General features: G+C 38.8%; 1 protein-coding gene and 1 long non-coding RNA gene across 3 annotated transcripts in view; one reads left to right on the top strand and one right to left on the bottom strand.

The window, feature by feature from the left end:
• POLR1F (RNA polymerase I subunit F) overlaps positions 1 to 25,213 on the top strand; it is a 208,225-nt gene that overhangs the window by 44,178 nt on the left and 138,834 nt on the right. The window lies entirely within an intron of this gene.
• Positions 5,052 to 25,213, bottom strand: part of LOC148123972 (uncharacterized) — a 32,895-nt gene continuing 12,733 nt past the window's right edge. Inside the window, exons 2-3 of the long non-coding RNA XR_015740283.1 lie at positions 10,701 to 10,778; positions 5,052 to 6,983 (exon numbers count right to left, since the gene is read on the bottom strand). This is a non-coding gene — a long non-coding RNA (uncharacterized LOC148123972). The remainder of the gene's footprint in view (positions 6,984 to 10,700; positions 10,779 to 25,213) is intronic.

Raw genomic sequence — 25,213 nt, 5'->3', positions numbered from 1 at the left:
GCTAGATTGGATGTATATGGAGATTCTCAGATATCCAGGTCATGTTTATCCCAAAGGTACTGTTTCAAGAGGCAACTGGCCTTTCTGGTTTTTCTTTGAGATATTTGGCTTCTCATTCAAGAAGCTGAAGAAGCTCGGTGTAGAAAAAATTGTGCTACTCCTGAATAAATAAGGAAACAAGAGGAATTTGGGTGATGTAACAGTCCTCTGAAAAATTATTGTTGAGATTTCCCATTTGTTTCTGCATACTGAAATATGGTAGCACCCTTTCTGGGATAAGATTTCATAAGCTGACTTTTTTTGCTCTCATAGACTAGCACAACTGTCATCCTACAATGCATATTGGTGTTTTTCTTTTTGTAACTTTCCAGTCAAATCTCTTATGTGGCAGGTATCTTACTCATCTATGTCCCTCAACACCCATTATTTTTAGAAAGCTCAATACCTCGGGGGAAGATAAATTTCATCATTATTCAACCCATATTTAAAAAAGTAACTCTCCTCCCATCCCAATTTCCTGTGAATCACTTATGATAAAAATTGATCTATAACTTCTGGATTGTTATAAGATGCGTAGTTAAAATTGTTTCTACCTTGGGAGAAACTTTGGCCTGCTATAGCTAACCCCCCAATTGGGGTATCATTTTTAAAATCTAGAATGTAATTTTTCTTGCGTTATTTTTTTCTCTGGCTATAAAAAAAAGACATACCACTTAGGTTATTAGATCCATTAATTATATCAGATTCTGAAAGACTGATTTCAGAAAATAATTAGACATATTATTTGGGAGGATGGAAAATGGATTTTAATAGCACTTTAAAATGTATATAACCAACATTTACAATATATAAGGATTTTTCATTCCAACATCTCACTTCAAGACTATTCCTATACTTTAAAGTTTTTTTATGGGTGTTAATTGTTGCTTTAATTCCAGAAATACCAAATATATATATATGTATGTGTGTGTGTATGTGTGTGTGTGTATCTGTGTGCATCTGTGTCTGTGTCTATGTGCGTGTGTGTGTGTATACACAGACACAGATACAGACACAGACACAGAGACACAGAGACACAGAGACACAGACACAATATATATATATTCTTAAGTTTTTGTGGGTACTTACATGTATGGTATTCAGCTTTGTTTGGGTATTTTCCCACGTCATTATAGTAGTGCTTTTAAAGTTGTAGCAACGTTTCGGCAGAATCTCATCTGTCATCATCAGGTTTCTGTATTGTGTTCGTCTGTGAGTCAGACTTTTACAGTTGTTTCAGTTTTAAATTTGGGGCTAGCCTACTGCTGTGCCAGAATGGTTTTTAGAGGAATCTGTTTGTGCCCAGGGTTTTTTCCTAGCTAGTGGTGTGGAGATTTTTTTGTTTGTGAGTGCAGGCTTCCAAATAATTGACAGTCTGGTGGAATCATCTCTTCTATTCATGCTTTCAGGTCTTTTTTCAATCTCTATGGCTTCTCTGATAATTCTGTGGCTGGGGTTTTCTATAGTGGCTAGGGTTTTGGTGCCATTGAAGTTGATGCTATGATCTGTGGCTTTCATGTGTTGGACTAGTGAGGAAGTGTGTTCCAGCTTTTTTACTGCATTTTTATGTTCATCCAGGCGGGTACTTATTCTTCTATTGGTCTGTCCAATGTATGTGGCCGGGCATGATGCACAGGGGACTTCATATATGCCTTGGTTTTCCAGGTCAATTTTATCTTTGGGGTTTCTAAGGATGGCTGCTATTTTTCTGTCTGTTTTGAAGGCAGCCTTGATGTGATGCCTGTGTAGTATCTTACTGATTTTATCTGTAGTACCTCTTATGTAGGGCAGGACAGCTGTTCCATAGGTCTGTTCATCTTCTAGGTCTCCATTATGTCTCAGTGTGCTTTTGTAGATCAAGCAGGTGATTTTGTTTTTGTGGAAGCCGTTGGCTGTCAGTACTTTAGTCAGGGTGCATAGTTCAGTCTTTATGTGTGTCTTGTCTGCCAGGTGTTTGGTTCTAGCAATTAGTGTTTTGGCCACGGAGTTTATCTGTGCTGGATGTTGGTGGGAGTGGGCGTTGAGGTAGCGGTTAGTGTGTGTTTTCTTCTGGTATATGTTGTGTCCTAGGTGCCATCTGTTTTTTTGTAGATTAGTACATCTAGGAATGGTAGTTGTTTGTTTCCATTTCTATGGTGAACTTGATTTTGGGGTGTGTGCTGTTTAGGTGTGTTAGAAAATTGTTTAGGTTTTCTTTTCCATGTGGCCAAATCACAAATGTGTCATCGATGTATCTTAACCATAGTTTGGGTTTGTGGGTGGCATTAGCCAGGGCTCTGGATTTGAATTCTTCCATGAAAAGGTTTGCAATGACGGGTGACAGTGGTGATCCCATAGGGGCTCCTTCAATTTGTTTGTATCTTTGTCCTTTGTATATGAAATATGTGTTGGTTAAGCAGTGTTCTGTTAGTTCCATGAGGTGTTTAGCTGGTTGGTATTTATTTTTGATGATTTCAAGAGTTTCTTATATCGGGACTTGAGTGAATAGTGAAACCATGTCGAAACTTACAAGCGGATCTTCTTGTTCCACGTGTAGATCTTTGATCATTTCCAAGAAGTGATATGAGTTTTGTACATGTGAAGCTGCTGCTTCAGCATGGGGCTGTAGCTGTTTTGCTAAGTGTTTAGCTAGGTTTTGTAGTGGTGCTCCTCTGGAGCTGACTATGGGTCCGAGAGGTATGCCTTCTTTGTATATTTTTGGGAGGCCATATAGTTTGGGGCATCTGGAAGATTTTTCTCTTGGGATGATCGTCTGTTGGATCTCTTTGCTCATGTGGCTGGTTATAATTTTCTTCTTGGTTAATTTTTCCAGATATGTGGTTGGATCCGTGTTTATGGGTTTGCATGTGGAATCCTGGAGTAGGTCTGTCAATTTTGTTTCATAGTCTTTTCTATCCATTACTACTACTGTGGCATTCCCTTTGTCTGCTGGAAGTATGATTATGCTGCTATCCTTTTTTAGGGCTTGCAGCACTTTTAGTTCTTCTTTGTGCAAGTTGCTTTTGGGTGGTTTGCTTGTGCATAGGATGTTAGTAACTTAGTGTCTTATTCTATCAGCTTCATCTGTATTTAATTTAGTTAGGCTGGATTCTACTGCACATATGATGGATTCTGTGGGGATTTTTTGGGGAGCTATAGCATAATTGAATCCTTTGGTTAGAACATCTGTTTCTGTTTTGGTGAGTTCTCTGTTGGAAATCTTATATACTAATTGTTTAAGGTGGTGTTGTGAGTTGTTGGGGGCTTTCTTGTCATGTTCTAATTTCTTTAGTTTCTTCAAGAGTTTGTCTTTATGTGTGTCTTGTCTGCCAGGCGTAAAAACTGAACTATGCACCCTGACTAAAGTACTGACAGTCAATGGCTTCAACCTAGCTTCCTAACAAATGATAGCCGTCCATTCACTCGGAGCCAAGCTGCACTAAAAGCCTCCAATACAGGAACACAATGTTGCCAGCCATTCAAGACACACACACACAAAAAGCCACAAAACAGACAGAGATATTAGAAACACCAATCAAGCAGAACACAGCAAACTCCAAGACCAATAAACACAGACCAAGACTCCCAACCAATCAGGATGAAGAAAAAACCATTCTGGCACAGCAATAGGCTAGCCCCAAATTTAAAACTGAAACAACTGTAAAAGTCTGACTCACAGAGGAACACAATACAGAAGCCTGATGGTGGCAGATGAGATTCTGCCGAAACGTTGCTACAACTTTAAAAGCACAACTATAATGACGTGGGAAAATACCTGAACAAAGCTGAATACCATACATGTAAGTACCCGTGAAAACTTAAGAATATATATACATGCATACATACATACATACATACATACATACATACATACATACATACATTGCTGCTCTAAGTCCTCAAAGGAACATTTGGGCTATTAATCCTTTAGAAAAGGATAAGGCCATTTTCAACACCATCACTTAAAATCAGATAAACATGTATGCTCAGTAATCCAGAGATCACCTACAGGCTAGACAAAATACCTGAATTAAACATTAGTGAACATATTTCTTAAGGCTCTAAGCCAGGAAAAGCAGAGTCAGTTGCATCAAAACAAAAGGAAACAGAACTAATTAAAATGTATCAGGAATTTGAACTATTAGATATATGTATTTTATCACAGCAATTTGAAAGAATTGGGTTTTTTTTTATTCCACAATGAAGTAAGAGTTTACTCTTGACAGTTCACCAGCACTGCAGACAAAGGAAACTGTCACAATATAAAGAGCAATAGAAATGCAAAGTGGCAGAATACTTGGGATAACTTGTTCATATGTCCTGAAAGTATATTTTTTAGTGTATTCTTTTACTTTTGTATCCAATCCCACTTGGCCAATAAATAATTATATTTACTTTAGACTGAACTTCAGGTAAAAGGCAGCTTTAAATGTGTAAGAATTAAAATTTTATAGGCATAACCTCATTCACAGACATAACTACAATTGATATCAAAATAATGTTGCATTGTAATGTCACATACCGGTATACAAGAGGCAGAGGTTACAACACAATGGGGAATTCATCACTTACTGCCTCTTGTCCTCCCCCACAACACATCTATAAGCTACAAGTTGAATCTAGCTTTGTTATTATAAGTTTCCTATGTTCCCTGCTGAGGCAGAAGAGTAACTTACAAATTGCATTTTGCTAATGGCTTCTTCAGAACTCAAGGATTTCACAATTGTCCAATATGATGAAACTCTGCCTCTTGTGAACTTGAAGTTCTGGAAATTGAAGTCCACATCTTAAAGTTGCCAAGTTTGCAAAAAAAAGAGTTCTAAAGTCGTATCATAAACTGTTGCAAAAACTGATTTTAACATATTTTTTATTTTGTACAATGCTTCTTTTATTTGAGTAGCAGAGATAAGCTAAATAACCACAAGTATACAGAGCATTCATGATTAATATTTTGATTATAAGGCTAACTGCCAAAAAAATAAAAATCCTAACTTAAAAGGGCAAAAACACTCCAGTCCTGAAATGAAGGCTCTTGGAAGCTAGAGGGCGCTGTCTTTCTTTTTTGAAACTGATGGTACTTGTAATCATCTTTGCCAAAAACACAAAACATTCAAAAGCAAGATAGTAGAATATATTTCTGAAATGATGTTTCACATCTGGAAAGTTGCCAGAATAAGATAGAGCTTGTGTGTGCATAATACCAGAATAGCCATATGTGAACATGTAGCACAGTCTTCCAAATCTTTCAGTGAGATCTCTGTCAGTTTTCCTACATTTGGTCAATTTGGCACTTCAAAGGCCTTTGCATCTGAGCATTTTTTTTTTACTCTTTCCAAAAGTGTGTTTTAGAATGATGTTTGCCAAAGTTACCTAAGAGCACATGAACTTGGAGCGTGACACATTTTAACAAAAACCAAAGTGATTTAAATTAACAGCACAGCAAATGAGCAGCAGATTAAGTGGTTTCTCTTAAATTAGGCTTATTCAATCTCAAGAGCACTTTGCCTGATTTTCCACAAAGGCACTGACAATAAAGCTACATTTTAAGTTTTCTACATACAAGTTATTGATTGATCAGTTGATTATTAAATGAAATATAAGCCCAGAAGAAGAAAATAAAATAACAATTGTTAACATATATCTTTCTAAATACATTTATTGTTTATTTTAAATTAAGCAGGGTGGGATAATAAGATAATTATTGTAACAATGGAATACATGCTTAAGTAGATACATGCACACATAAACAATATTATTGGGACTCTTTAGATGTAAGTATCTGTGCAACTGTCAAATGTTGCATATTATGAATCAGCAATGGAGTTTCAGTAGATTGTCCTGCCCTCTTCCTCAACAGTATCCTTCCCACAAGCATGGCAGTAAGTTTCTCAGTGATAGGGTGACTTTTATCCACTTGGGCTTCAAGAAATGCAACTGTAAATAATGCCTCTGTTGTTTTGCTTTCTTCTCCATATCCCTAGAAACTAAAGCCATTACTGTCCAAATATAAGCCATTGCTTTGGTTTAGTTCTAAAGAAACATTTTTTGATTTATCAGTGAGTTTGCCAGATTTTCTTAGAAAATGCCGCAAAAGTTTTAAAAGTTTCATATTATCATTTGACAAAATTTCATGCAGAAATACTTGTATCAAATGAAATCAAAGTGACAACATGCATGAACTGATGCTACTATATCAGTTGTGATTATAAACTTGCTTCCTAGTGCCTGATACAAATATGTAAATGCCAGTATTTGTACGGTTTATCATTTATTCTTCTAATGGTCTCCCTGTGGAAGCTTATGAAACAGAGACCCAATTCAGTAGAAACCCAACAGCATTTCCTCTTTACACTTTTCTTTTTGAGTTACTTCTGAAAGATCATTGTTGCACATACTGTAGCATATGTATCTTACAGTTGGTAAATGCACATCTGTCTTATTGTTAGTTTTTCTAAAGTTTAGTTCTAATGTGGTTTATATTATCATTTTTATGTTTCAATGATAAAAGTTTAGCTTGATGTGTCAAGTGTCAAGGCAGGGCTGTCAAACTCCCGGTCCACAGGCTGGATGCATCACACACTGGCCACGCCCAAGCCCAGTTTAATAAAGGAGGGAAAGGTTCTGATGCATCACATGATGCTGCCGTGATGACATGAATTTGACACCCTTGTGTTAAGGCATCATGTTAGAAACAGGGAAATCATGTTTAAACTTCTGCTGAAGGCAAAGAATCAGGCAATCATTGTTTCCAGTTTAGATTCCAGGTTGCTGGTATGGTGGTGTTTTTTAATGCACCAGGTTGGAAACCAGGAGACTGAGTTCTAATCATGCCTGAGGCACAAAGCCAACAGGATGACCTTGGACCAGTCATCTTTCTCAGTTGCAGGTAAGGATAAACTGCTTCCAGAATCTTGCCAAGAATATTTCAGGGATTTGTCCAGGCATTTAGCAGATGTCAACACTGACTTGAAGGGAACAAACAAACAAACAAATAAAACACAAAAAGCTTCAGTGAAACACATCATAGATTAATTTTGTGAAACAGTAAGAACTCATCATGATAACTCATAGCAAAAATGAACTAAAAATAATAATTGAACTATCAATTTGTTGAAAGCAGGTAGTCTGAGAATGGAAGATGTACTGCAATTGTTTATCTTTTCCTTGCAGCCATGCTGTTTCATGGCTCCAGTTAGCAATAAGCAAAATATTTAATAGAATCATTATTTTACCAACTCTATATAGAATGGTTTTGTTATGGAACCTGAAGTTGTATGACATCATTTAAAACACATACAATCTCAGGACGCAGTCAACAGACAGCTGATTAGCAGTGAACGCAGGGAGGTCAGAAGGATTTTGTCCGAGAAATTTAAAACATACATTGGAGATTTGATAGACCTCTGTAGATTCAGTATGAGAATCTTACAACTTTAGAAGTAGCTCTTACCAATCTTGGTCTTCTTTATTTCATCTTATCATGAGTCAATTGCAGCTTATCCCAAGGACAACAGATGTCCTGAAGTGTATCTCTGGCCATAAGGTATATATTTAATGTCAAAAGTTCCATTTAGCTTGCAGGATATATTTATTTAATTGTTGCATGCTTTTGCTAACTGGGGATGTCAATTTTTTATAACTAATCTTTTTTCAATATTATGTTAGTCATTCTACTTGTCACTCTGTATTTCTTTGTCTACCACTGCCAATTAATAATTTCATTTTAAATGATTGCACCAATTATTTAAGTTATATTAAATCATAATATATAAGAAATTTAACTCTGGCTCCAAATACCAGTTTTACAGAATAGTTTATTGGACCAGACAACAGAACTTGATTGTTACTAAACTTCTTAAAAGTACAATTTCCAATATTTTAAACAGAACTGAATCAGGAACACACAGGTCTATTTTCTGTCACCATGATGAGAAAAAATGTTATTTAACTAATGTAATACTTTTAACAAAGATTTCTGTTGAATGACTAACTTCTTTTTAAATTAAATGGCAAGCATTCTTAAGCTATAATTTACTAGCACAGCTGAATCCCCAAAAGTAATAAAGCAATCTATAATGTTTTATTTTGGAATTCACTATAATTTTCCAGAAATGGACAGCATTAGGTCAAACAATAAACCCAAGCATATACATAATATAATTACAGATTATACTTTTAGTAATAGATTGAAAATAAGGACACAACTCATCCAAAAATAAGGACTTTTAAGTCCCATTGATTTCAGGAGAACAATTAATTGAATACATAATCCTTTCCTTTGAAATAAAACAGTTTTAAAGGTAATTGTAATTTTGGGGAAATAGAATACAGAAACATAATAGAGCTTATTCCAAATAAATATGCATAGAACTGAAATGCATAATTTGGCCTGGAAACTTCCTCAATATTTTTTGTCTTATTTTGCATTTTTGCTAGCTATAGTCACTAAGATATCCGTTAACCCTTTAAGACACAATTTAACTATTAATGATATCAACATTGACTTAAGAAAATGGGAACAATCTTTGTCAGTGAGAACTTCTCCCCCAAATTCTGTGAATTACCCTAATTTAATCTCATTATTAACAACATAAGAGAAATTTCCTACTTTTTGCTTTGAAATATGCAGCCTTCAATAAAAGGAAGGATGAAAGTATTACTCCTAAGATTTTCTATTTTGCACAATTCTAATGGATTATTATAAATATATATTTCAATAGTAAACCATTAAGGTGTTAATTATTTTATTGAAAATAGAACCAATTGAATTTGACTTTAACATGGACTTTGATTTTGACTGGTAACATGGAGTCCATTTTTAAAAACTATCCAGGGGCTTCATTATAGTATTGCTTTGGGTGCTATGGTTAACCAAAATACATCTTCCTAAAACTAAACAGTTCCTTTTGAAATATTATCTTCTAAAAATGATATTTTTACAACATAATTTTTCTTTCCTCTTTTTCAACTCAATACAATTTATAAACCAAATTAAAACCCCTCTGCTTCTTCCCTTTTGCAGAGGCCTTCAGTCATATCTTGATTTTCCTCCTATTGTTTGACCTACTTTGATCACATCATTACTGCCCACAGTACCGTATCCACATCTATTTCTTATGCTTTTATAAATTTATATTGAAGTGTTGAGCAGCAAGTTGGCTGTAAATAAGGCTGATTCTTTGAAATACTATATTTCTAAATAAATTTTCTCTGCCAGGATTCTAAGATTAGGTTTGGAGTCAAATTCATGTTTGGTTTCTAAATAAATGCCCATCTAATCGACCAGTTCTAGCATAGAAATTGCAACCCTCCTGAGATAGTGTGGGAGTAATGGCAGTTGTACAATGCCTGGAAAATCTAGTTTAAATCATAAGCAACCCATAACATTTGGTGCAATAGGTGAATAAATAAATAAATTTGCTTACTCTACCCATATGACGTGCTTAACTAACTCATGACAGAAGAACAAACAGGAATTCCAAAGCTGTATTAAAAAAATACAATGCTATTATTTTCCATAAATTGTATCATGGCACTCAAAGAACCTTAGGGCTGCCATCTTAAGCTCATTTATGTAAAGAAACACCCACTGAATTCAGTGGGATATACTTCTCAGTTCATATGTAGAAGTCTTAAGGCATTTGAGTAGAAGTCATGTGTGACTTGCAAGTTCAAAATCAACAATATTAACCCATGTTTATGACTTTCACTTAATCTGTATAATTGCTAAGAATTAACATTGACTTGATGATCTATAATCAGTTAAATTATCTTCACGTGGATTTATATTAACGGGAATTAGTGTTCATGGAACATACCATATATTGAAATATGGATTAAGATCCACATTTTGACACCATGTACTCACCCTCATTATGTGATGATATTAAAGACAGGAGTTAGCAACTTCTAATATGGACCTTGGCTGTTGGTGAACTTTTCTGGGAATTCTATAACTGTTTTTCACACTTAATATCATTACAGCATATCTGTGGTCATGTATTCAAGATTCAGATGCTTGGCAACTGGCATGTATTTATGACAGTTGCAGGGTTCCAAAGTCATGTGAACATCTGAAATATACAGTACTCATGGTGCCAACAAAGAAATATTTAAAATAAATATTTTCTTGCTGTTAGTGCTTTTGAATAAGTCTAAAGCAATGAATACTCAGATGGTAACATTCGAAATAATAGTACAACATAACCGAAGATGTATATGAACTGAGATGTAAAAGTAGATGTTATTAGAGAAGTCTGATTATACAAACTATTTTTCAAAATTTGATTTCATCATATATTACAAGCCACAACTACTAAAAAACTAATTTTCAACTACTATTGTATAAAACTACATTTTATACAATGCTTCCAATTAATATTTTCTTTTCCCTCATATAAACCTGGAAAATTTTACATGTAGGATTCTGAAGTGGAAAAATAGCTCTTTCCTTCAATAGATGGAGGCCTTCTCTTGACCCAGTGATTTTCATGTTTACAATGTGCACTATAGGATTATTAATTTATTAGCTCTCCAGTTTTGACTAAAGATGGAACATTCCACAAATCCCAGCATGGAGGTTATTTGATGATCTGTATTGTACAGTATATCCAGGAGTTACAGTTCTTTTTTTCCAAAGAACTTTCATTGTCCAAAAATTTATGGCAGCAATATAAACTTACAAGTGTCTCTTTGTTGCAGGGAGTTGGCTTTAGTAGCTGGATGATGGATGATATAACTAAGGGTGATAGCAAGCACAGCTGCAGGGGAAACAAGAAAAATAATAATTAGAAAATAAAACTGGACATCTTATTTTAAATTATACGTAATGCCCATATTATAATATATTTGACTTAGTTGCTAATTTTTTTGTTTCACTCTATTAACAATCAGAATTACAGAGTTAAAAGACTTGATTAAGGCTATCAATTCTTACCTTCTGATCAATGTATAGAAAATTAAAGTATCCATGACAAACCAGTTATCTAGCCTTTATTTGAACACATATACATCTAAGTGCTGCTCCAATTTTTTAAGCATCACCCTGAGTTAAAATGTGCTGAAAATACATGTTATATTGTTTTGGACAGGAATACAAACACATCCATTAATTAGATGGCTCATAACTGCAAATTACCAGTAAAGCTCTATTTTCACATTTTTTCTTAAGGCATTGCCAGAAGGTTTTTTTATTTCTTCTTCTAGTAAGGCATGTAACAGATTTGTATAGAGACCACATTAAATTTCTGTGAGGTAACTGCAGGAAAGTCTGCCCTTTGGAATATTGTCTCCCTTGACATGAGATTCATACCCAGCCTCCTGGCTATAAGAAAGGGCCTGAAATCCTGACTCTGACAATTGTCCTGGGGGTCTAATAGAGGTGGAGCCCACTAGAGGTAGATAATGGATTAAAAGATTATTCTACTTCCATCTTATGTGTATCTTGCTCCCTTGCTCACAATCTTTGTCAATTTTAAGGTTAATTTAAGGCTAATGTTTATTAATGGAACATTTTTTATTTTTACTCTGTTGCTTTTACTTATTGTAAGCCACTAGAGTCGCCTCTTGGTGAGATATGTAGCATATAAATTTCAGAATAAATGAATTAATGAATGAATGTTATTAATTTCTAATGGATTTTCATGGTTGTTGCTGGGAATCTGACTGCCTTATATTCCTCTTAAGGCCCGTGTCCCATCATCTACTATCATCAGCTCTCAATTCTCATACCTGGCAATCATTAGCTTAAAAAACAGTCCACTGACAGAATTTGCCAGAACAATGATTTTGTGGGTAAAAAAAGTTTGTGTAGAAGGAGTCAATAAACTATGAAATTTTTTTGGCATTTGCTAATCAATAATGCTAAGCGGCTAAGATGCTGAGCCTGTCGATCAGAAAGGCTGGCAATTCGGTAGTTCGAATCCCTAGCGCCATGTAACAGAGCCCCCGTTACTTGTCCCAGTTTCTGTCAAACTAGCAATTCGAAAGCATGTAAAAATGCACGTAGAAAAATAAAGACCACTTTGATGGAGAGGTAACAGTGTTACGTGTGCCCTTGGCGTTTAGTCACGCTGGCCACATCACCACGGAGATGTCTTTGGATAGTGCTGGTTTTTCGGCTTTGTAACAAAGATAAGCACTGCCCCCTAGATTGGAAACAACTACTACCTTTTAATCAATAAGGATCCTCAATAATGAGCATTAATTGAGAAGACGTGGTAAATCAGAAAACATGTATGTGCACACTAGATGTTTAATTTACACATTGAAGTGAGCAAGTCTGTTCTAAATTTATGGTGAGTTTGCATGTTTACATTTATAAGCCTATTGTACACTGTTTCTATATTAATTAGTATTTTTAAAAGAAATCTACATGCCAAATCAATATATATTTTGATAACATATTATATTAATTTCTCAGATTTCAATTTAGCAGAATTTGGGTGCCATGGACAAAATCAATTCAGCATTCTACACGTAAGTGAGATCAAGTTACTTGTAAGTGAAACCCAATTTACCATTTAAGGATCATTTGGCATCCAATGCCCATTGTTTTCATATATTAGTTTGTTAAATTAGAAGGTTTATTTTCCTTAAATATTAATATATGATGCCATTTTACTAATTTTTTATCAGAACCAAGACACATTAAATGAAATGTATTCTCCAAAATTTTCAATGAAATGTTTATATTGGCAATATAAAATAAATTTAATACAGTAGTTAAATTGTTGTGTTTAATGGTCAGAGTAAAAGTAAAAGTAAAAGGTTTAAATAGAATGTTCCAGTTTGTATCAGACAATTGGAATAAGGAGGCATCGTTATGTTTCCTTGTATTTATTCGAAGCAATTGTTTTCCATTTTTAATATATTCTTTTTAGATAAATAGAATAGATAGATAGAATTCTTTATTGGCCAAGTGTGATTGTCTTAGGTGCAAATGCTCTAACTGTACATAAAGGAAAAGATACATTCGTCAAGAGTCAAGAATCATAAGGTACAACACTTAATAATAGTCATAGGGTACAATAAATGTTAAATCATACTAGGAAACAGTCAATATAAATCATAAGGATACAAGCGACAAAGTTATAGTCATACAGTCACAAGTGGGAGGGGATGGGTGATAAGGAGGGATGAGAAGATTAATAGAGTAATAGTAGTGCAGACTTTGTAAATAGTTGGACAGTGTTGAGGGAATTATTTGTTTAGCAGAGTGATGGCATTTGGGGAAAAGCTGTTCTTCTATCTAGTTGTTCTGGTGTGCAGTGTTCTATAGCATCGTTTTGAGAGAAGGAAGCGAAACAGTTTATGTCCGGGATGTGAGGGGTCTGTAAATATTTTCACAGCCCCCTTTTTGACTCGTGCAGTATACAGGTCTTCAATTGAAGGCAGGTGGGTAGTAATTGTTTTTTCTGCAGTCCTAATTATCCTCTGAAGTCTGTGTCTCTCCTGATGGGTTACAGAATCAGAGGTTCAGATGAGAGACTCAATAATTCCTCTGTAGAACTGTATCAGCAGCTCCTTGGGCAGTTTGAGCTTTCTGAGTTGGCGCAGAAAGAACGTTCTTTTTTTTTAAATAAACTTTATTAGTTTTTTATAACTTTTAAAAAAAACAAGGAGTAGAAATATCTTAACTTCAACAGTTTATAGCATTCGTCTTATACTATTTTGTGAATTATTTACAAATATATACAATTTATGTGAATGTAAATGTTTTGTTTGAGCAATGAGAGGCTGAACCAGAGCATGAGTGCAACAATACTTTATTTTACAATAAAGGGCTGACCGTGCTTGCCAAGCCTGGAACTGGCTCGCAGCAATCAGCAACCGGTTGGACCCCGCAGCCTGCTTTTATAGCTGGCTGCTGGGGAGAGCCAACCAATGGGAATGGGGGAATAACGCCCACGTAAAGAGAGTGGACCTGAGTGAGAACTCCTTGAGTCCTCAGGACATAACACCCCTTCCCCCCAGATGCGAACATGCATAGTCCTTGAGGTAGACGGGGGGTTTGTGTTGGCGCCCGGAATGGCGCAACTCGGGAACATTGTCTGTCTGTTCGGTACCAGTCTGTGATGGTCGGGCTGGCATAGTGTCGCCAACACTCTCTCTGGACTGGGCATCCTCGGGAACCACCGGGTTGGTTACTGGGGTCGAGCTCTCGTGGGTTGGATCAGGCTGGTCAACTCTCTGGGCGCTGTTGTCCGAGTTTGGGCTGACCGGAACGACCGCTGGTGCAGACTGGTCGCTGGGCAATGCGATGTGGCTGGGCGGCGGATGAGGCGGTTCCCTTCGACTGGAGACTCTGGATTCTTGTTGGCAAGGGTGCTGAGGCGCCTTCTAAGCTGGTCTATATGTCTCCTCCAGACGCGACCATCCTCCAGCCTGACTCTATACGATCTCGGCCCGGTGATGGCGATGACCTCGCCTGGAATCCAAAGTGGGTCCCCAGCGAAATTCCTTGCGAATATCGGCTCCTGTAACAAAAAATGTCTAACCCCGAAGTAGAAGCGAGGAGAGTCAGGGCAGTATTGTGGGTGCAATCTGTCCAATACAGTCCTCAGGCGCCGGCCCATCAGAAGTTCCGCTGGGGACTTATTGGTGACTGCACAGGGGTTGAGTGCTGGCTCATCAGGAACCGTGCGAGTTTGTGGTGCCAGTCATCCCTGCCAAACCTAGCGAGGGCCTCTTTGGTGGTCCTGACGGCCCTTTCAGCCAACCCATTACTGGCAGGGTGAAATGGGGCTGTGAAAATGTGGCGAATGCCCAGGTTGGCAGCAAAACGGCTGAATTCTACTGATGCGAACTGTGGGCCATTATCGGAGACAATGGAGTCGGGTAGTCCATGTGTAATGAACAGGCGCGTTAACACGTTGGTGATTGCTAGTGTGGTGGTCGTGGATAGCTGTGCCACATCTATCCATTTGGAATAAGCGTCCACGACCACTAGGAACATCTTTCCATGCACGGGGCCAGCCAGATCGATATGGATTCTAGACCAAGGGCGTTGGCGCTCTCCCATCTGGTAGGGGTGGCGATGGGGGAACAGGATGGGATTCCTGGCAAATGCTGCAGGAACTTACCCAATTGACAATGTACTGCGTCTAGACCCGGCCACCACACGTAGCTGCGTGCTAATGCCTTCATTCTCAGAATGCCGGGTGTCCCTCGTGCAACGCCTCCAGGACTCGGAGTGCAGGCGAGGTCGGAATGACCACTCGAGTGCCCCACAGTAGACAACCCTGCAAACTGGACAGCTCCTGCATGCGAGTCTTAAAGGGTGCGAATTTGTTATCAACGTTGCCTCCCGGCCACCCCTCCTCACTCAGTCGAGCACCTGGGCGGCGTTTGGTCTGCCTTGGTTTTAGCGGCGATGTCAAGGCGGTGATGGGCAGGTCCAACTGGGTGATTTCGAAAATGGCGTTGACAGGAGCTGGGTCTTCAGCCGGAGCGGGTAAGGGGCAGCGACTGAGAGCGTCGGCATGGGATAGGGTTTTGCCCGGGCGGTGAATAAGTTTGTATGAGTAGGCCGCTAGGAAAAGCGTCCACCTTGTCATTCTAGGGGAAAGGACTTGAGGTGTCTGTTTGTCGCCGCCAGTAGGCCCAGGAGGGGCTTATGGTGGTGACCAGTTCAAGAAATGGCCAAAAGGAATTCGTGAAACTTTTCACGGCTGCAACAGCTGCTAGGGCTTCCTTGTCAATTTGGCTGTAATTACGCTCCGTGGCCGAGAGCGTCCTGGAGAAAAAGCGATGGGGGCCTCGGCGCCATTGGGGAGTCTGTGACTAAGGACCGCCCCAATTCCAAAAGGGGATGCGTCTGCTGCCAGTACTAAAGGAAGGTTGGGGTCGAATTGGATGAGCACTGCCTCTGACGTAAGTAGTGATTTGACGGCATTAAACGCCTGGTCTTCTTTGTGCCCCCAGTGCCACGGTGACTTTTGTCTAGTAATCTGTGTAGGGGTTCGGCTACTGAGGCTTTATGGGGCAAGAAGGATGCATAAAAGTTCAGCAGCCCTAAGAAAGCTTGTAGCTCCGCTTTTGGAGGTTGGTGTGGGAGCTTCGTGGGATTGCTCTAACCTTGGACTCCAGGGGCTGAATGCCAGAGGCGTCAATTTTATAACCCAGAAAGTCCACCTGTCTAGTGGCAATGGCGCATTTTTTTTTTTTAACTTGAGGCCATGCTGTCTGAACCTCTCTAACACTGCTCGCACTCTCTGGAAGAGTTGGGTCTGTCCCTGGCCGAGACCAAGATGTCGTCCGAAGTAGGGTACTACACCAGGGAGGCCCTGTAAAATCCGCTCCATGAGGGATTGAAAAATACCCGGGCAACACTTACGCCAAATTGGAGACGCTTGCATCGGAAGGCACCCTGTGAGTGGCGATGGTCTGAAGTTCCGCTGTTTGGTTATCAACAGGAACTGCTGATATGCTTGAGACATGTCCAATTTAGCAAAAATACTGCCCGGCTCGAATGTGTGCAATAAGTGCTGAATGACGGGCACAGGGTAGGCGCTAACTTGTAAATATTTATTGATTGTTGTCTTGTAGTCCGAGCAAATTCTCAGGCTACCATCTTTTTTAAGGGTGTGATGATGGGCGTCTCCCACTTGGCGAAATCTGTTGGCTCAATGACCCTTGTTTTAGTAGTTTATCCAATTCAGCGTCTAGTTTTGGTCGAATAGCAAATGGAACTCTACGTGGTTTTAATCTGATTGGGACTGCCTGGGGGTCAACGGAGAACGAGATGGGGGTTCCATTATAACACCCAGCTCCTCGCTGAACACATCTGCGTAGTCAGCGAATAAGGAGTCAGTGTCTGAGGTTGAGACAGCATGGACTCCTGTTAACCCTAGGCCGAGGTGGGGAAACCAATCGAGCCCCAATAAGGTGGGTAGATTGCCGTTAACTACCACTAGAGGTAGGTGGCCTTTAAAAGCTCTAAAACTGACAAAGAACTTGCCTCTGCCGATCACGGGAATGGCCTTCCCCTGGTAGTCCTTCAGACCGAACTGGCATCTCTGAAGCCGGGTGGTAGATAGGCTGGGGTGGAGTCTCTTGAGGGTGTTCCACGAGATTATTGAGAGCGCTGACCCAGTGTCAACCTCCATGAGGCACGGTTTACCTTCTAGGGAAACGGAGAGAGAAATTTTACTAACAGCGTGGCAAGTACGCCTGGCAAGGCGGTGCGTGCGACAGTTTAATACTTGCCTCTGTGGTCCGGGCGTGCGAGGACGGGGTCTGTGTGCAGCACTTTGGGGGCTTGGCAGACTCTCGCGATGTGCCCCTCTTATGGCAGTTGTTGCAAGTGGCTCCTTTAAACTTGCAGGTGGCCCTTTGATACGATCCCCACAGGCTAGGCACAATGTGATGTGCTTGGGTGGACCGGTGTATTCTTGTTTGGCCCCTACCTCGACCGTCTGTCGTTGGCGAGGCGGTGGACGTCGTTTTCATCGTTGTGGGTTTCCTCCGCTTCCACCTCTTCGGAATGGACTGGGAACGATGCTAGCTTGGCACTTGGGCCCTGAATTTCCGGTGGCTGAGTTCGTTGCTAGCTCGGCTGCTAGGGCCTCCTCGACCGCTTGCGCCGAGGTTGAGGTCTTTTTTGCTAGCAGGCGCCTCTGTAGGTTGAGATCCTTGACCCCACAAACTAATTGATCGAGGAGCATGTCCTCTAAGTATGTTCCAAACCCGCAGTGCAGGGCTGCTATTCTGAGGGCGGCCATATATTGATTGATGGTCTCCTTACTTGATTGCTTCCTCATACGGAACGTGAACCTCCGGGCGATTTGTGAAGGCCTGGGAGCGTAGTGGTTAGTGAGGATCTCAAGCAACTTCGGACCACGGAACGTTTTTAATTCTCTCGGCGCTACGAGTGCTGCGGCGTTATCGTAAACGGTGGCTCCGCAGAGTAGATTAGGAAATAGGATTTTTTCCGATGCTCTCCCACATCCGCCAAGCCGACCGCATCGATGTAATGATTGAAGCGGTTCTTATACGACTCCCACTTCTCTTCGTCTGGTTTAAACGCCGGGAATACTGGGTTGGAACTCATGGTGCTGGAACGGCTGGGCTACCTGCGGAAAAAATCTCTCTGGGACTACGGGCGCTCGTGAGTGATATCAGCTCTGGAGAGGTTTTTTGTTACCCTCTCTTTCTCTCTGGGTTACCACGTTGGCTGCTAGCCGTTGGAGGTGTCTTGATTCGCGCCAAAAAAATGGGCGCTAGTGACTTCCTACAGCGCTGTGCTGTGTCTCCTACTGGCTCGAAATTCAAATGACACCCGTTTGAATTTCGCGCCAAATACAGAGCGGCTGCGGCTCGCAGCGCTTCACTTTCCCTGCAGCGGGGCTAACAAGCGGCTACAGACGCTTCTAACTTTTTGAACCAGACCGCTTTCTCTGGCTGCGGATCAGCGTTTCCCTTATCGCCAGCCGATTGCTCTCTCTGGGCTGCGGATCGGTGGCTAGTGACTCAGCGGTTGCATGGTGCTTCTGGTAGCCATCCCATCCTCGTCGCCAGTGTTTTGTTTGAGCAATGAGAGGCTGAACCAGAGCATGAGTGCAACAATACTTTATTTTACAATAAAGGGCTGACCGTGCTTGCCAAGCCTGGAACTGGCTCGCAGCAATCAGCAACCGGTTGGACCCCGCAGCCTGCTTTTATAGCTGGCTGCTGGGGAGAGCCAACCAATGGGAATGGGGGAATAACGCCCACGTAAAGAGAGTGGACCTGAGTGAGAACTCCTTGAGTCCTCAGGACATAACAGTAAACATAGTTTATATGTTGCTTATCATAAATTTCTTCATCATCCATTTATCTATCTTTGATCAATCCAGTCATACCATTTTCCCCAAGTCTTATAATACTCGGTCTCCTCTTTCTCTTGTAACATCAGAGTTAATTTATACCTCTCAGCACAAGTCATTATTTTTTGAATGATCAATTCATCTGGTGGTATCCATGTATGTTTCCAGCACTGGGTGTAAGCAATTCTGGCTACAGTTAGAATATGTAATACTATATATTTTATATTTCTCCTGTATTTCTTTTGAATATCCCCAGTAAAAATGGCTCCAGTTCTAGCTCTGTGGGTTCATTAATAATCTCTTGCAACCATTGCTTAATTATTAACCAATATATTTGGGTGTCCGTGCAGGACCACCACATGTAGTAGAATGTTTTTGTTTTTTTTTACACTTCCAACATGCTGGATTCATGTTGGGATACATTTTCGCTAATCTCAAAGGAGGCAGATACCATCTATAAAACATCTTGTAAGCATTCTCTTTATATGCAACCGATTTAATTTATAATTTCAATTCCACATGCTTTCCCATTCTGTCAAATTTATGTTGTAACCAATATTTTGGGCCCAGGCTATTATGCATCTTTTAACAATCTCTTCTTCCAATTCTACCTCCAACAAATACATATAAATTTTTGTACTTTTTTTTTGTCTGGGCCTATTAAAATTTTGTCTAATTGTTGTGGTTTCAAATATATTCCAAATCTTTTATGTCTTTTTTATACCTATTTTGTAACTGAAGGATATGTATCCCTTGTCTTTGGAGGTCTTGCATTGATTTCAAATTTCCTTCTGCATCTAATACGTCTTTGTATTTTATCATCTTACCTAAATCTAGATTATTTGGATGAATCATGGCCTCCATAGTAGATAGCCAAATTGGGATCTTCATATAGTGTCTATTTTTAATTTTAGTCCAGTTTTGTAATAGAGAGTCCCTAATTAAATGCCTATGAAAATACTGTTGCTTTCTAGTTCTTGTTTCCCACAAAAAGGCGTGCCATCCTCTTTGCAGGTCATGACCTTCCAAGTTTAATATTCTTTTATTGGTTACATTAATCCATTCTTTCGTTCATATTAATGCTGCCGTCCTACAGCATAACTCCCAATTTGGAAGCCCAAATCCTCCTCTGCTTTTTATATCTTGTAATGATTTTGTCTTTATTCTGGGTTTTTTTTACCTAACCAAATAAATTTCACCATAATTTTACTGAGTTCATTAAAAAAAGATTTCTCTAATCTGATAGGGATCGTTCAGACTAAATATAAAAATTTCAGTAAAATAGACATTTTTATGGCTGCTATTCTTCCCAGCAATGATAACTGCAATTTGGCCCATAGTTCTAAATCTTTTTTTGTTTGTTGTAGTAATAGATCATAATTATTCTCCATTATTGTTTTGCATTGTACAGTCAGCAATATACCTAAATATTTAATTTTCTTTATTGTTTGTAATCCCATTACCCTTTCTAATTCTATTTTTTGTAATTCTGTTAAATTTTTGGTTAAAAGTTTCATTTTCTGTCTATTAATTTTCAGACCTGCCACTTCCCCATATCTTTCTAGTTCACTAATTATCTCCTTCCCTGTCTCTATCGGGTCTTCAATAAAAAACACCATATTGTCCACAAAAGCTTGCAATTTGTATTCTTCCTTTCTAACTCTAGGTCCTTTTATTCCAGAATTTTGCCTAATTCGTCTTAATAAGGTCTCAAGTGACAAAATAAAAAGCAGAGGAGAAAGAGGGCAGTCTTGTCTAACTCATTTTCTTATTTATAAGCTCTGGGTATTTTTACCATTAACTATAATATTTGCCTTTTGGGTAGAATATATTGTTGTTATTATGTTCTCAAATTTTAGTTCCTAGATTTATATTGTAAATTTGTTGTATCATAAATTGCCAATTCAAGTTGTCAAATGCTTTCTGAGCATCCAAAAAGACAAGGGATATTTGTTTCTCCAGGTGGGCATCATAATATTCCAAAATATCTATTACTATCCGTACATTGTAATTTGTCTATCTGGTAAAAATCCATTTTGGTCTGAGTGAATATATTCATTCAGGAGTCTCTTCAATCTATTCACTATTGTAATAGTAAATATTTTGTAATTACCGTTAAATAGAGAAATTGGTCTATAATTTTGGGTTAGTCTAATATCTGTGCCCTTCTTCAGGAGAGAAAGAACATTCTTTGTTGTGCTTTTTTGATGAAGTTTTTCATGTTACATATCCAATTTAAGTCTTGTGATATGATAGAACCTAGAGATTTGAAGGTCTCTACTGTTGATACAGTGTTGTCTAGTATTGTAAGAGTGGTAGTATGGGAAGATTTCTTCTAAAGTCTACCGCCATTTCTACAGTTTTGAGTGTGTTCAGTTCCAGATTGCTCCAGTTACACCACGAGACAAGTTGAACAACTTCCTGTCTGTATTGGATTCATCATTGTCTCGAATGAGACCAATCACTGTTGTATCATCTGCAAACTTCAGTATTTTAACAAATGGATCATTTGAGATGCAGCCATTAGTATATAGGAAGAAGAGAAATGGAGAAAGCACATAGCCTTGGGGGAGCCCTGTGCTAATTGTACAAGTATCAAATATGATTCTGCCTAGCGTCATCTGCTGCTTCCTATCTGTTAGGAAGCTTATGATCCACTTACAAATGTGTTCAGGTACTGTTAGTTGATTTAGTTTAGTCAGAAGAATGTCTGGAATGATGGTATTGAATGCTGAACTGAAGTCTACAGAGAGGACATTGCGTAGGAGAATCAAGGTGTTGTAGGATGTAGTGCAGAACTACATTAACAGTATCATCTGTCGATCTATTTGCTTGGTATGCAAACTGCATGGATCTAACAGCGGATCCATGATGGTTTTCAGGTGGGACAGCACTAGCCTTTCAAAGGTTTTCATTAGAAGATGAAAATTTGGTTTGGGCCGCACATAAAATAACAGTAACGATACCTGATCATCCAAAAATACCATAGAAAACATAGTTAACATATTAAATTTATTTGGAAATGAAGTTAGTGAGATGTTTTTATTATTATTTATTAAAAATTATTTATTTATTTTTTATCATTTTTTTTATCACGGTTTATTTTCCGGCCAAATTTTGTGGGGGGGGGGGTGGCGGGGGGAAAAGCTCGCCCGCCTTGCGCCTACCTCTCCTCCTGCAAATGGCCTGGCTGGATGAGGCAGGACTGGAAGGCAGAAGCAGCAGCAGCGGCGGGGGCAGAAGCGGTGGCGGGGCAGAAGCGGCGGCACCGGCAGGGGCAGAAGTGGCGCCGGCGGGGGCAGAAGCAGCAGCGGTGGGGGGGGGAAGAAGCGGCGGGGCGGCGGGGGCGCGGTGGTGGCAGAAGCGGTGGCGGCGGTGGCAACAGCAGGAGGTGGCGCTCTGACGGCACCCGCCTTTTCTGTTGCTGCTTGGCCTGGCGCTTGCCTCGCCCCACCTCGCGCCTGCTTCTCCTCCTCCTCCTCGCTGGCTCTGGCACGAAGGTTGGGGTGGGCACTGGGCCGCATTATGAGGCGACCTGGGCCGCATGTGGCCCGTGGGCCGTGGGTTGGACAAGCCTGTTATAGAGGCTTGGTGGCTCAGTGGTTAGAGTGCAGTACTGCAATCTACTCTTGCTGCAGTTTGACAGATTGAATCCCACCAGGCTCAAGGTTGACTCAGCCTTCCATCCTTCTGAGGTGGGTAAAATGAGGACCCAAATTGTTGGGGGCAATTATGCTGACTCTGTAAACTGCTTTGAGAGGACTGGAAAGCACTATAAAACCGTATATAAGTCTAAGTGCTATTGCTATTGCTATTGCTATAATGAAGACTGGATACTCCCAATCCTTGTTATTCAACATATAATACATATAGCAATTTATTTGGGATCATTTTCTATTTCAATGCCAAACTGAATGCAAAGGAATTTCCAACCAGATGAATGTATTGAGTTAATTGTCATAAATATATGGCAATGGATTTCAGCATTAATGCTTATTTTTACTAGAAATTTTGCAATTTATCTTCCAAAATCCAGTCCTCTGACTTTCTACTCTTGCCGAGTATTCAACACATTTTCATACTGTAAATATAATTCAACTGAGATCAAACTATGGAATTTTAATTGGGTAATACGTTCATTCTAAAGCTAAATAAAACTGTTTTACAACAACCATCAATAGGTACCCTAGCTTTTGAATTATATATTGGTTTCTACATGTTGTTTCAGTTTTTTTATGGGATGAACTGAGTGCATTCCATTCGATCATATTACTTGGGCAATTGGCTTATTTTTTACATATCATGCCAAAAGGGAAAACCAACAAACACTGTTCACTTACATTATTATAATAATAATGTTCTACTTAGGCAACCATTAAAGAAACAGTTCCAATAAAAGATTATCTTGGGTCCCCTATTCTTTAGAAAAAACGTTTTCTTTTTGCCATCTCCTTTTTTCCTGTTTCCCGCTGTTCCCTTTGTTTTTTTAATAAAAGTTCGATTTCCCCTCATCTTATAAGAATTAGATTTATTTTATTCCTATATACAAATTTCATGCTATGATTAAAGATGAATAGTTTCTTAGTGCCATCAAAAATTACCTTTTATTACCTTTTTACCTGTTATGAGAATAACATTTGGCCTTTGTTGTAGTTGGTTTTCTCCAATTTTGTAAGCGTGCCCTGACAAGAAGGTGGTGAAAGTCTCCTAAAATCTTGACATAAATTTACATTCATCTTGTTATTTCCTTTTATATAAACTTCTCTATCAGACAACAAGATTGGCGACCTTAACCACTGGATCTGATTGTGTGCTAATTGTGCTATTCTTTCAACTTCTCTTGCTTTCACTAGCTGACCTAGTACTTTCTTTCAGGAACTAGTAATTTCAACCAACAATTGAGAAAAAGAAAGAACAATTGGGACAGAAAGACATGTATTTCTTTGTAGATGAGAGACTGAGAGAAATTGACAGGTTATTGGTTAGTAAACTAGTACAACCTTTATAGATATTTTCATTTCTGGGAACATATTTTCTTTTTCAGTGTCCACATCATCACTTCATTTTATATATATATATATACAATATGGAAAGGTTATGAAAATAACTGTAGAATCTAGCATGCTTGTGCCTTTTTTGAAAGAAGGCCGTTTTACATAGTTGGCTTACTCCCAGATAATTGCATGTAGGGATTATAACTGACGTCATCATTGCTTGCTTTCACTGGCTGATCTAGTACTTTTTTCAGAAACCAGTAATTTCAACCAACAATTGGGAAAACCACTCAGTCACATAAAAATAATCCCTTTTAGCATCCAGGATTGAATTAGTAATTATGATGAGGTAGTTTCAGTTTTTTTTAAGACAAATCCCTCTCTAGAGAGCCAAACTGCATTCCATATTTCCAAAAACACAGCTTTCTAAAACAAAGACTACATTTAACACATTAAAAAAGCTACTTCATAACCCAAGTAACATGGCCCTGGAATTTTTTCCCCTTCATTCCACTCTAATATTCAAATAAAGCCTTTCTGAAGCTGGTTTGCCATAGAAACATGACCAACTGTAAAATGGCTGCTGCGGAGACCAGAAATGGGCAAAAATATAACTGCATATAATAAATACAAAATAAGTCTTCATAATTTTTATATGGGATCTACCACAAACCACCATTAAATTAAAGTTTACATTTATTAACTATACATTAAAAGTTATAGGTCTAGAATTTCCTATTGTCACAGAAGGACAATAGACGTGGATCCAAGGCATATTATGGAGCATCATGATTGTTACATGGGATGCCAAGAAACATAGTGTCAAATTATAGGATACTTACAAAGACAGAGAGATGACTAGTAATTTTATTATACTTGTGGAAATTTTATAAAAATCATGAGGATATATAAATATTCCAGTTTCAGGTGTATATTTCTGTGTCATGGCAAACAGCTGGGCCTGTAATGTTTAGAGTACAATTCACCAACCCCAGTATTCAGTGTAATGTTAAGGTAATATCAGGCAAAAATAATAATGCATATCAGGAAGAAGCTTTTTATGTTTTCAAGAATACAAGACCACATTAAATCAGATCAAAGGCCTACACAGTTCAACTTCCTTCTTATATAGTTGTTAAAATTATAGATCTGTACCACTGTATGGGGAAATAGCATGGGTGAATTTTTAATTGAAGTTGTCAGAAATAATTTGCAAGGAAAAAAATCAAATATAAGATTTCCAACAGTTGGCTGCTAAAGCAAAGGTAGTATAAACCTAGGCTTTAGGAAGGAATCGTCCAACCTGTTCACCAATTATTTATGTTGGGATGGGAAAACAAACGGTTAGTCTCATAATGTTGCTCCTACAGTTGCAGTTGCTCATGCCATTGTTGC

This window comes from Pseudonaja textilis, chromosome Z, assembly GCF_049901715.1.
Source record: "Pseudonaja textilis isolate UNSWEBS1 chromosome Z, rPseTex1.2, whole genome shotgun sequence".
NCBI lineage: Eukaryota > Metazoa > Chordata > Lepidosauria > Squamata > Elapidae > Pseudonaja > Pseudonaja textilis.
This window is presented reverse-complemented; position numbering and strand designations above follow the sequence as displayed.